Raw genomic sequence first — 12,781 nt, 5'->3', positions numbered from 1 at the left:
GACCATTCGCCTATTCTTGTGACCCGTGTATCGAACCTGGCTTGGTTACTCCGAGTTGCCTTCTGATTCTGCCTGACTCCATTCCTGTGTACCGAACCGGCTTGTTTGACTCAGCTACCTCCGCTTCACTCCGCTGTACTACATCTTGGGGCGAACCTGGGGACCGCGACCTGCGACTCCTGGCAGTGAAGCCCACCCCGCCTTGCGGCAGTTCTTGGTGAACACCGGGGAGATCGTTAGACTCCGCACCTCAGGTAAGCCAGCGCTAATCAAGATTAGTAATATAGTATCCAGAATCTGTTACAGTTTGCTCTGACCATGGATACCACAGCTAAAGATCTGTTGGAGCATTTAGTAGGAAGGATGAATAAGCAAGAAGCTAACCAAGAGCAACTTTTAAAATTCCTCAATAGTTTATCTACTCAGTTGGATGTTGTCCAGAACACCCTAGTGGCTGGTGGATCACCTGGGCCGGCAGTGGCCCCTGTACCTGAGGCCGCAGCAGCAGCTTCTTCCTCACAGTTACGGTTACCTAACCCACCCAAGTTCGATGGAGATCCCAAGTATTGCAGAGGATTTTTAAATCAATGCTCCATACAATTCGAGCTTTTACCAGGGAACTTCCCTTCCGAAAAAACGAAAGTGGCCTATGTGATTTCGTTATTGTCCGGTCAAGCCTTAGCATGGGCTTCCCCCTTATGGGAGAGGAACGACCCCATTCTACATAACTTCAGCGTCTTTTTGTCCACTTTCAAGAAAATATTTGATGAGCCAGGAAGGGTGTCCAATGCCGCTTCCGGCTTATTACGTCTCCGCCAGGGAAACTAGTCTGTGGGACAGTATGCGGTCCACTTCAGAACTATAGCCTCTGAACTTAGCTGGAACGATGAAGCCCTAGTAGCTACGTTCTAGCAGGGCCTTTCAGACCGAATCAAAGACGAGCTGGTATCTTAGGAACTCCCTACGTCTTTGGACGATATTATCTCCCTCTGTGTCAAAGTTGATTTGCGTTTCAAGGAATGTAATTCTGAGAAGGAACAGTCTCGGCGTAGTATGATTCGCTTGGCTCCCAACTTCCAAACCCCTGTTCTTCCTCCTGAAGAGCCCATGCAACTGGGGAGGACCTGTCTGTCAGCCGAAGAAAGGGAGAGGAGATTTTGGAACAAGTTGTGTTTATATTGTGGAGAGAGCGGCCATCTTTCAGGGCTTTATGAATGAGCTGTTTCAAGACCTCTTGTACCAATCCGTAGTCATCTACTTGGACGACATTCTCATCTTTTCTCAAGATCTAGTATCCCATCGCACTCATGTATTGGAGGTCCTCTCTCATATCCGAGAAAATCATCTATTTTGCAAATTGGATAAATGCACCTTCGAGCAGAAACAAATTCCCTTCCTGGGATATATTATTTCGGGCACCGGTCTACAGATGGATCCCACAAAATTGAAAGCCATACTTGACTGGCCTCAACCTTCAGGCCTTAAGGCTACTCAACGCTTCCTAGGATTCTCCAACTATTATCGTCAATTTATCAAAGGGTACTCTTCTTTCGTGGCTCCCATCACAGCATTGACCTGTAAATCTGCTGATGCTAGTATTTGGTCCACTGAGGCTATCCAAGCCTTTATATTATTAAAGTCTCTTTTTTCATCTGCACCCATTCTTCAACAGCCGGATTGTTCACATCCTTTTGTCCTGGAGGTAGATGCCTCTTCTGTTGGCACAGGAGCTGTACTATCACAGCGAAGCTCTTCTGGAAAACTTCATCCCTGCGGATTCTTTTCCCGTCGCTTTTTACCTGCTGAGAGGAATTATGGGATTGGCGACAAAGAGCTCCTGGCCATCAAGTTGGCTCTCTCCGAATGGAGACATCTACTAGAAGGAGCGCAATTTCCTATCACCATATATACCGACCATAAGAATTTGCTTTACTTACGCACTGCTCGATGTCTAAACCCTCGACAAGCAAGGTGGTCCTTATTCTTCTCACGTTTTGATTTCAACATCACTTTTCACTCGGGATCCAAGAATACGAAGGCAGACGCCTTATCTCGCTCTTTTGATCCAGCTGACATGGAATCCTCGGAAGATAATAAATTCATTGTAAATCCATATCAAGTATTGGCAGCTACACACCTGAAAAAGGGTTGTCCTCCGGGCAAAACATTCATCTTGCCACATCTACGCACCCGGCTCCTTAACTGGGCTCATCACTCACTCTTCTCTGGGCATGCCGGCATTCGCAAGACCTGGGACTTATTGTCCCGAAGTTACTGGTGGCCTTCCTTGCTGGAAGATGTGAAGAGATTTGTTGCTGCTTGTTCCAAATGTGCTCAACACAAGACCTCTAGGAAGAGAAGCCTTATGGATGCTTGCTCCCATTACCCATTCCTGATTACCCGTGGTCACAGATCTCCATGGATTTTATCACGGACCTTCCTCCTTCCAAATCCTGTACTGTGGTGCTTGTCACGGATCGCTTCTCTAAAACAGCTCACTTTATTGCTCTTAAAGGCCTTCCTTCTTCCTCCTCCTTAACCAATATTTTTATCAAAGAAATATTTTGCCTCCACGGCTGTCCTCAACATATTGTCTCCGATAGGGGATCACAATTCATATCAAAATTTTGGCGGTCTTTTTGCAATAAATCCGGGATTAAGCTTGACTTCTCTTCCGCATATCATCCCCAGTCCAATGGGGCTACTGAGAGAACCAACCAAGAATTAGAGAAATTTCTAAGAATATTTATCTCAAGTAACCAAGACAACTGGGTGGACCTTCTCCCTTGGGCCGAGTTCGCCCATAACAACCATTTCCATGAGGCCATCTCTAACTCCCCCTTTTTTGTTCTTTATGGCTGCCATCCTAGACTACCCACCTTCTCTCAAATCTCATCTTCGGAAGTTCCGGCGGTGGACTCTCGGTTTCGTAACTTCTCCGCTATTTGGGAACAGACCAAGATAAATTTAAAGAAAGCAACCACTCGTTCCAAGAAATTCTATGATAAAAGGAGAAGAATGACTCCAAGTTTTTCAGTCGGTGACAGGGTATGGCTATCCACCCAGAACATTCGTTTAAAGGTTCCCAGTAAAAAATTTGCTCCCAATTTATTGGCCCATTCGCTATTTCTGAGATTATTAATCCCGTAGCCTTTAAATTGAGTCTGCCTCCCTCTTTACGTATACCCAATGTCTTTCATGTCTCCTTGTTAAAACCGATGGTAACCAACAGATTCTCCACCTCGTCCAGAACTCCTCCTCCTGTTGTGGATCGGGATCAAGTCGAATACGAGATTAAAACTATCCTAGATTCTCGTAAAGTTCAAGGTGCCATACAGTTCTTGGTGGATTGGAAGGGTTACGGCCCTGAGGAGCGCTCATGGGTAAGAGCCATTGATCTGCATGCTCCCCGTCTGCTTAAATCCTTCCATAAAAAATTTCCTTTGAAACCCTATTAGGTGTTCGGAGTCCACCTTTATGGCAGGGGGTACTGTAACGGACTTACCTGATCCCCGCCGTTCCGTCCAGAAGCCGCACTTCCGCATCCAGGACCACGTGACCGCACCCGGAGGCGGTCACATGACCACAACCCAGAGGCGGGGATTTTGAATCCCCTTCAGCATAAAAACCTCACTCTGGCAGTCGCTGAGTGTCAGAGCAACACTTACCTGTTCCTGGCTCCTGTTCTTCGTGGATTGCAGTGTCTTCCAGTTTCCAGTGTCTTCCTGTGTGCTGATCTCTGCCTGTTTGACTTCCCTGGTTCTCCTATCCCTGTGTACCGACCCGGCTTGTTGACCATTCTCCTATTCTTGTGACCCGTGTACCGAACCTGGCTTGTTGACTCCGAGTTGCCTTCTGATTCTGCCTGACTCCATTCCTGTGCACCGAACCGGCTTGTTTGACTCCGTTACCTCCGCTTCACTCCGCTATACTACATCTTGGGGCGAACCTGGGGACCGCGACCTGCGACTCCTGGCAGTGAAGCCCACCCCGCCTTGCGGCAGTTCTTGGTGAACACCGGGGAGATCGTTAGACTCCGCACCTCAGGTAAGCCAGCGCTAATCAAGATTAGTAATATAGTATCCAGAATCTGTTACAGCAGCGAGCTTGCGGGGTGGGATTTATGGTCATATTATCAACAGAAATAGAAATGTCAGGCAGAAAGCTTCTGTTTTTGGGTGGGAATATTATTAATTCAGTTTTTGAAAGATTGAGTTTGAGTTGACGAGAATACATCCAAGATGAAATGGCAGAAAAACAGTCAGTAACGCGAGACAACCCAGATGGTGAAAGATCAGGAGAGGATAGATACATTTGTGTATCATCCACATAAAGATGATACTGAAATCCAAAGGAGCTTATTAAATTTTCAAGAGAAGTGGTGTAGATAGAGAATAGCAGAGGACCTAGGACTGAGCCTTGTGGTACTCCAACCAATAAAGGAAGCGGAGCAGAGGTGGATCCAGAGAAATTAACATTGAAAGAGCCATTAGATAGGTAGGATGAGAACCAGGATAGGACAGTGCCTTCAAGACCTAGGGATTGTAGCGTTTGTATGAGGAGAGAGTGTTCAACAGTGTCAAATGCAGCAGAGAGATCCAGGAGAATTAGAAGAGAGTAATGTTTTTTTCTTTTTGCTGTGATCAAATCATTGACAACCTTGGTCAGCGCAGTCTCTGTGGAGTGTTGAGAGCGAAAGCCTGACTGAAGAGGATCCAATAGGTTGTTTGCTGTAAGAAAGTGTGTGAGGCGAGTGTAGGCAATTCTCTCGAGAAGCTTGGAGGGGCATGGGAGCTGAGAGATGGGTCGGTAATTTGCAAGAGAGTTTTGTTTTTTTAGAATAGGAGTAATCACTGCATGCTTGAATAGTGATGGAAAGACACTCGTAGAGGGAGATATATTACAGATTTTAGTTAGAGGTGGAATAAGCACATAAGACAGGAACCTACCAATTTGTGAGGGTATGGGATCAAGAGGACATGAGGTAGAGTGGGAAGTTAAGAAGTGAGTAGAAACTTCCTTTTCATTTGTGGGAATAAATGAAGAGAGGGTGTTAGGATGCTGGGAAGGAATTGAGCCGATTGCTAGTTTAAGGGAAATTATACCATTTCAAGTCTGATCTTATCAATCTTGTCCTTGAAATAGGAAGCAAGATCCTGGGCACTGATTGTAGTCGGAGGGTTTGGGGTGGGAGGATTGAGAAGAGATTTAAATGTGTTAAAAAGATGTTTGGGGTTAGAAGCCTGAGCATAGATGAGAGATTGGAAGTATGCTTGTTTAGCAGTGTCCAGGGCACTTCGATAGGCGTGGTAGATAGCAGTATATGCGCTGAAATCATTACAAGATTTACGCCAGTGATGTTCAGCTTTACAAGAAAGTTTTTGTAGCTTTCGTGTTACTTTAGTGTGCCACGGTTGATAGCAAAGCCTATGTGGACTATGAAGAGTCGCTGGAGCCACTTGATCAAGGACAGTTGCTATGATTTGGAGAAAATGAGAAACTGCAATATCAGGGGGGGGAGAATGTAGAAATTGGGGAGAGAAGGTGTTGGAGAGAGGTGGAAAACTGTTGAAAATCAGTAGAGTTAATATTCCTGCGGGTATGGGGAGGCTTGGAAGAGTTTGACAGCAGGGAGGTTAAAAAATTGAGATTGAGCGAATAACTAACAAGGTGATGATCCGAGAGGGGGAAAGAAGTGTTAAGGAAATTAGAAACTGAGCATAGTCTAGAGAAAGCAAGATCAAGACAGTGGCCATCATGATAAGTAGTGGATTCAATCCACTGGGAGAGGTCAAGTGAGGAGGTAAGAGAGAGCAGTTTTGAAGCAGCATTGAAACGTGGATTAGCAATAAGGATGTTGAAAACACCCATGATGACGATGGGGATGTCTGAAGATAAGAAGTGAGGGAGCCATGCAGAGAAATGTTCAAGAAATTTTTGGTGGGGTCCAGGGGTGCGATAGATCACAGCAACATGCATAGAGAATGGGTTAAAAATCCTAACAGTATGTACTTCAAAAGATATGAATTATGGGACATTTGGTAGAACTGTGAATGTGCAATGTGGGGAGAGAAGTATTCCAACCCCACCTCCTTGTCTGCCTCCAGGTCTGGGAGTGTGGGTGAAATGGAGACCACCATGTGAAAGGGCTGCAGGTAAGGCAGTGTCTGATTGCATGAGCAATGTTTCTGTTATTGCCATAAGGTTGAGGTTATTTGAGAGGAAGAGGTCATGTATGGAGGTAAGTTTGTTATAAACAGAGCGTGCATTCCAAAGGGCACATTTAAAGGACTTTGGAAGAGAGGAGAGACAGGTGATGCATTTGCGGTTTGCTCGATTTCGGTAGCGTTCAGATATATATGCACGTGGGAGAAGTGTGGGGGACCTGGATTAGGTGATATATCACCAGCTAATAGAAGCAGGGAGGAAGAAAGGTGATTGTAAGATGTGTGTTCTTTTAGTTTCTGGCGACAAAGTGATGCTGTTATAACTATTGAATTTAAATAGGAAAAAAGTTCATAAGTGTTAATTAGGGTTGAGTGAGGTAATGAAGGGGCAATATGGACAGAGGTGTGTGTTGCAGGAAGGGTGAAGGAGGATATAGTTCTAAAGATAATGCCATGAAAAGAAAGCAAAAATAATTTGCCAAACATTGGTATTTAGAAGGAAAAAAGCAACAAATATAGGAATGTAAATGTCACGACTGGTAGTGGGTGTATGACTGGTAGAAGGTACCTGCTGTTGTTGGCGCAACTCAGAGGAAGGCGCGGAGTCTAACGTGCCCCTGGTATTCACCAGGAACCCCCGCAAGGAAGTATGGACTCCGCTGCAGGGACACGCAGGTCGCGGTCCTTCCTAGAGTCCACAGCGAGATACAAGGGGTTGTCAGACAGGCCGGTTCAGCAACGTTCAGGTAGAGGAGGTACAAAGGGAGATCCAGAAGAATGGTGAGGCAAGCCGGGTCGGTAACGTTCAGGGAGTGCAGTACAAAGGCAGAATCCAGATAGGGGTGGTCAAACGGTCCGGGTCAAAAGGGTCACAAGCAGCACGAGGAATGTCAGGGACAAATACAGCAACTGGAACACACAAACGCTGGAGACAGGAAGACCTGATACTCTGGCACTGATTAGAGGGCAGGAAGAGGTTTAAATAGTGTGGAGGTCCAATCAGCATCAGCGCTGCAGCGCTGTCATACCTGCCGCCGGGAATCCTACATAGCGTCCCGTTGCTTAGCAACGGGGCGCGTCATACAGCAAGGGGTCAGATGGCAGGGGGAATCCGGAAGTGATGCGTCTGGTTGCATAGCAACCAGACGCGCGGTCAGGCAGTCAGGCGGCCGTGCGGACGGCGCCTGACAGTATACCCTCCTCTTCTTCCTCCTGTTTGAAGGAACTTTTTGAGAATTCTAGGAGCGTGAAGGTCCTGCTTGTCCACCCATGATCTCTCCTCTGGGCCAAATCCTTTCCAATGGACAAGAAATTGCTGTTTGCCACAAAGAATGCGAGAGGCCAAGATCCGATTGACTTCGAATTCAGTTCCAGAAGAGGTTTGTATTGGTGGGGGACGACAGGGAGGTCGATAGAATTTATTGAGTACCAGTGGTCGTAGTAGTGAGACATGAAAAGTATTATGACATCTCAGAGAAGGAGGAAGTTTCAATTTAAAGCATACAGGATTAATGACTTGCATGATGCTGTATGGGCCAATAAATCGAGGAGCCATCTTCATAGAAGGAACCTTTAGTCTTAGGTCCCGGGTGGATAGCCATACTTGGTCTCCCACCTTTAAGAGAGGAGTGGCCCTCCGATGACGATCTGCAAAGATTTTGTGATGCTGAGTAGCCTTGAGTAAAGCCATCTTAGTCTTAGCCCAAATGAGAGAAAACTCCCGATACAGAGTATCTACGGCTGGAACCGGTGAAGAGGACACTGGAAAAGGATCCGGAAACACAGGATGACTTCCATATACAATAAAGAAAGGGGAGAATCCGGTAGACTCATGAATGTGTTGATTATGGGAGAACTCCGCCCAAGGAAGGAATTGAGACCATTTATTCTGGTTGTCGGAGGTAAAACAGCGGAGGAATGTCTCGAGATCTTGATTGATTCGCTCCGTCTGTCCGTTGGTTTGCGGATGATATCCCGAAGAGAATTTCAATTCTATGTTCAATCTCTTACAAAAGGTTCTCCAGAAATGGGACGTGAATTGGACTCCACGGTCCGAAATGATCTCCTTCGGGCAACCATGTAGTCTGAATATCTCTTTGATGAAGATATCTGCCAAACGACTGGCCGTGGGCAGTCCAGTTAGAGGAATAAAATGTGCCATCTTCAAAAATCGATCAATAACCACCCAGATAGTGGTAAACCCTGCACTGAGGGGTAGGTCCGTAATAAAATCCATGGCCACACTTTCCCAAGGAGCATCGGGGATAGGGAGTGGACGAAGAAGGCCTGCCGGAACTCTTCTACAAGTTTTGTGTTGAGCACAAGTAGTGCAGGAAGCAATAAATTTACCAATATCGGCACGTACATTAGGCCACCAGAAGCGTCGGCAAAGCAGCGATGTTGTCTTCTTTATTCCAGCATGGCCGGCAATGCGGGATGAATGAGCCCACTGCAGGGTCTTGAGCCGGAGATGGGGTTCCACGAATGACCGGCCTAGAGGAGGAGAGGACGTTTTGGTCCTAGTAAGGGCTACGATATTAGCAGGAACAATAATATGCTGAGGAACCAACGGTCTTAAACGATCGGAATCGTCAAATGAGCGAGATAATGCATCGGCACGTCCGTTCTTGGCTCCCGGGCAGAATGTGAGCTTCATGTTAAATCGAGCGAAGAAGGATGCCCAGCGGGCTTGCCGAGGATTAAGGCAACGAGCCTCTTGAATGAACACTAGGTTCTGATGGTCGGTAAACACAGTAACAGGAAATATAGCCCCCTCCAACAGATGTCGCCATTCCTCCAGAGCCGCCTTGATGGCCAGTAACTCCTTGTCCCCTATTCCATAATTACATTCACTAGGAAGAAATCGTCTGGAGAAAAACCCACACGGGTTGTGTGAGCCAGCCGGAGACTCTTGAAAAAGCACCGCCCCAATGCCTACAGAGGATGCATCTACCTCTAAGAAGAAAGGTCATTCTTGATCTGGCTGGGACAGAACTGGGGCTGAAGAAAATGCTTTCTTTAACATTATGAAGGCAGACATGGCTTCCGAGGACCAAACCCTGGGGTTGGCAGTCTTCCTGGTTAAGGCTGTAATGGGGGCTATAATGGTGGAGAATCCCTGAATAAATTGGCGATAATAGTTTGCAAAGCCGATGAACCTTTGAATAGCTTTAAGGCCTTGTGGCTGAGGCCAGTCCAGAATAGCTGACACCTTGGTGGGATCCATACAAAGACCTTGACCCGACACGATGAAACCAAGAAAAGGTACCTGGCTAATCTCAAACACACATTTCTCCAGCTTGCAGTAGAGGTGATGTTCCCGGAGTCTACGTAAGACCTCCTTTACTTGTTCCCGATGAGTCTTCAGATCTTTAGAAAATATTAATATATCGTCTAAATACACTACCACAGAAGTGTACAACAGGTCATGGAAGATATCGTTAACAAAGGTTTGGAAGATGGCTGGGGCGTTGCAGAGGCCGAAGGGCATCACCAGGTACTCGAAATGTCCATCTCTGGTGTTAAAGGCCGTTTTCCATTCGTCTCCTTCTTTGATGCGAATCAAATTATAGGCCCCACGGAGATCTAGTTTGGAAAAGATTTGAGATCCACTGAGTTTGTCAAAGAGGTCGGAGATGAGGGGTAGTGGATATCGATTCTTGACAGTGATGCGGTTGAGAGGACGATAATCAATACAAGGCCGAAGAGACCCATCCTTCTTCTTGACAAAAAAAAACCCTGCACCCGCTGGGGAAGTGGATTTGCGGATAAATCCCCGTCTCAGGTTTTCTGAAATATATTGAGACATGGCTGACGTCTCTGGACGAGATAAAGGGTAGGTCCTTCCTTTGGGGATGGGTTGGTCAGGAGATAAAACAATAGCACAATCCCAGGGACGATGAGGAGGCAAGATCTCCGCTTCCACTTTACTGAATACATCTTGGAATTCTATATAGGCCTCAGGAAGGTGGGTTAGCTCGGAATGAGCCATTACTTGACATTTTGGAGGCAAGACTCTAGACAGACATTCAAAGCGACATCTTGAACCCCACGACATGACTTGAGCGTGGTCCCAATCCATCTGAGGAGAATGTTTTCTCAGCCACGGTAGCCCCAAGATGAGGGGATTAATGGACCTCGGCAACACCAAAAGTTGGATCATTTCGCTATGAAGTACTCCTACCCTCAACCGAACAGGAGACGTCACGGAGGAGATGGAGCCGTGAGTGACCCGACTTCCGTCGACTGCCGTCAGAGATAACGGTTGGGGCAATGGGTTTAGAGGTATTTGGAGCTGCGAAGCTAGATCTGCCGAAATGAAGTTCCCGGAGGAGCCGGAGTCCACAAAGGCCGTGGTGGAAAAGGTACCCTTGGGGGTGCTCAGGATGACCGCCATCTGAAATTCTGGGGAATTTTCTTTAGAATAGGGAGCAACTGTGGATTCTCCTAAAACGGCCTCCCCGCCACCGTTTAGGAGGAAGAGTTTCCCGGTTTCTTGGGACAAACTCTTAGCAGGTGTCCCGGATCTCCGCAATACAGACACAGGCGTTGTTTGAAGCGTCTCTCCCTCTCTTCAAGGGATAATTTAGAGCGGCCTACTTGCATTGGCTCGTCCACTGGCAGGATGGGATTTTGGAACTGGGGTGCTAGCCGTGGTATGAACCGTTTGCCGGGAGAGCGTTCTTGCGTGCGCTCTTGGTAGCGCAAATCCACCTTGATGCACATGGAGATGAGAGGATCTAACTCAGCCGGGAGTTCTCTGGAAATTAGCTCATCCTTAATCCGGTCCACCAGACCTTGCCAAAAGGTTGCCACCAGTGCTTCGTTATTCCATTTTAACTCGGAAGCCAGGGTTCGAAATTGAACTGCGTATTGCCCCACGGACAGGTCACCTTGGCGAAGGTTTAACAAGCTGGTAGCTGCAGAAGCAACTCTTCCGGGATCATCGAAGACTTTCCTGAAAGCTTCAATGAAAGAGTTGGAGTTGTTAAGAAGTGGACCCCCTTGTTCCCATAAAGGTGAGGCCCAGGCAAGGGCTTGACCACTGAGGAGGGAGATGAGAAAGGCTACTTTGGTGCGTTCTGAAGAAAAGGCCCCTGGATTGCACTCAAATTGAATGGCACATTGGTTCAAAAAGCCCCTGCACTTCTTGGGATCACCGTCAAACTTTTCGGGTGTCGGGATGCGTACACCGGAGGCCGCTGTAGAGACCATAACCACACTGGATGCTGTGGATGCCGCAGAGGTTATGGCTGGTGTAGCGGGTGCAGCATTCTGAAATGTATCGAAGCGGGAAGCAATCCCTTGGACACATTGTAGAAGATGCGCTTGGGCTGCTTCTTGTTGCTCCACTCGTTGAGCCAAATGCAGGAGTAGGTCACGAGCAGACGGTTCACCAGACCCCTCCGTTGTCATGGCCAGAGTATACTGTCACGACTGGTAGTGGGTGTATGACTGGTAGAAGGTACCTGCTGTTGTTGGCGCAACTCAGAGGAAGGCGCGGAGTCTAACGTGCCCCTGGTATTCACCAGGAACCCCCGCAAGGAAGTATGGACTCCGCTGCAGGGACACGCAGGTCGCGGTCCTTCCTAGAGTCCACAGCGAGATACAAGGGGTTGTCAGACAGGCCGGTTCAGCAACGTTCAGGTAGAGGAGGTACAAAGGGAGATCCAGAAGAATGGTGAGGCAAGCCGGGTCGGTAACGTTCAGGGAGTGCAGTACAAAGGCAGAATCCAGATAGGGGTGGTCAAACGGTCCGGGTCAAAAGGGTCACAAGCAGCACGAGGAATGTCAGGGACAAATACAGCAACTGGAACACACAAACGCTGGAGACAGGAAGACCTGATACTCTGGCACTGATTAGAGGGCAGGAAGAGGTTTAAATAGTGTGGAGGTCCAATCAGCATCAGCGCTGCAGCGCTGTCATACCTGCCGCCGGGAATCCTACATAGCGTCCCGTTGCCTAGCAACGGGGCGCGTCATACAGCAAGGGGTCAGGCAGGGGGAATCCGGAAGTGATGCGTCTGGTTGCATAGCAACCAGACGCGCGGTCAGGCAGTCAGGCGGCCGTGCGGACGCCGCCTGACAGTAAAGAATTACCTAGTTGTAATGTCCTGTGCAATCAGGAGAAGCAGAGTAAAGATGCAGAAGATGTAGATTATTTCTAGATGTCTTCAATTGTTGTTCAATGTTTGTTCAACTGTCTTTTTTAACTGTATTTTCTAAACACTCAGGGTAGAAAACACATGTCTGCCCCCCACATACATATCACCCAGACTAAATGCTTAGAGTGAGGCTGATTTCAAAATAAATTACAGCTGATCAGCGAAGGGAGGGGGGGGGGGGGTCTATTTGCAGGGCTGGTGCTAGGGTCCACGGCGCCCTAGCCATTTTTAGGCCGTCCGCCATCCTGATGGTCTGCGCATGCGCAGTTCCCAAGAACTCTTGTGACTGTTGCTTTTAATCCAAATTGGTTGATCAGGCAACTCCCTATTTAAGGCACTTGTGTGCATTACCTCATGGCCTGATCTTGGAGTCTCATTCCCTGTGAGTCTCTGAAGGTGTTCCCTGTGTTCTACTAGTGTCTTCAGTTTCCTGCTGATTCCTGATCTACT

This window comes from Mixophyes fleayi, chromosome 11, assembly GCF_038048845.1.
Source record: "Mixophyes fleayi isolate aMixFle1 chromosome 11, aMixFle1.hap1, whole genome shotgun sequence".
In the NCBI taxonomy this organism is placed as follows: Eukaryota; Metazoa; Chordata; class Amphibia; order Anura; family Limnodynastidae; genus Mixophyes; species Mixophyes fleayi.
This window is presented reverse-complemented; position numbering follows the sequence as displayed.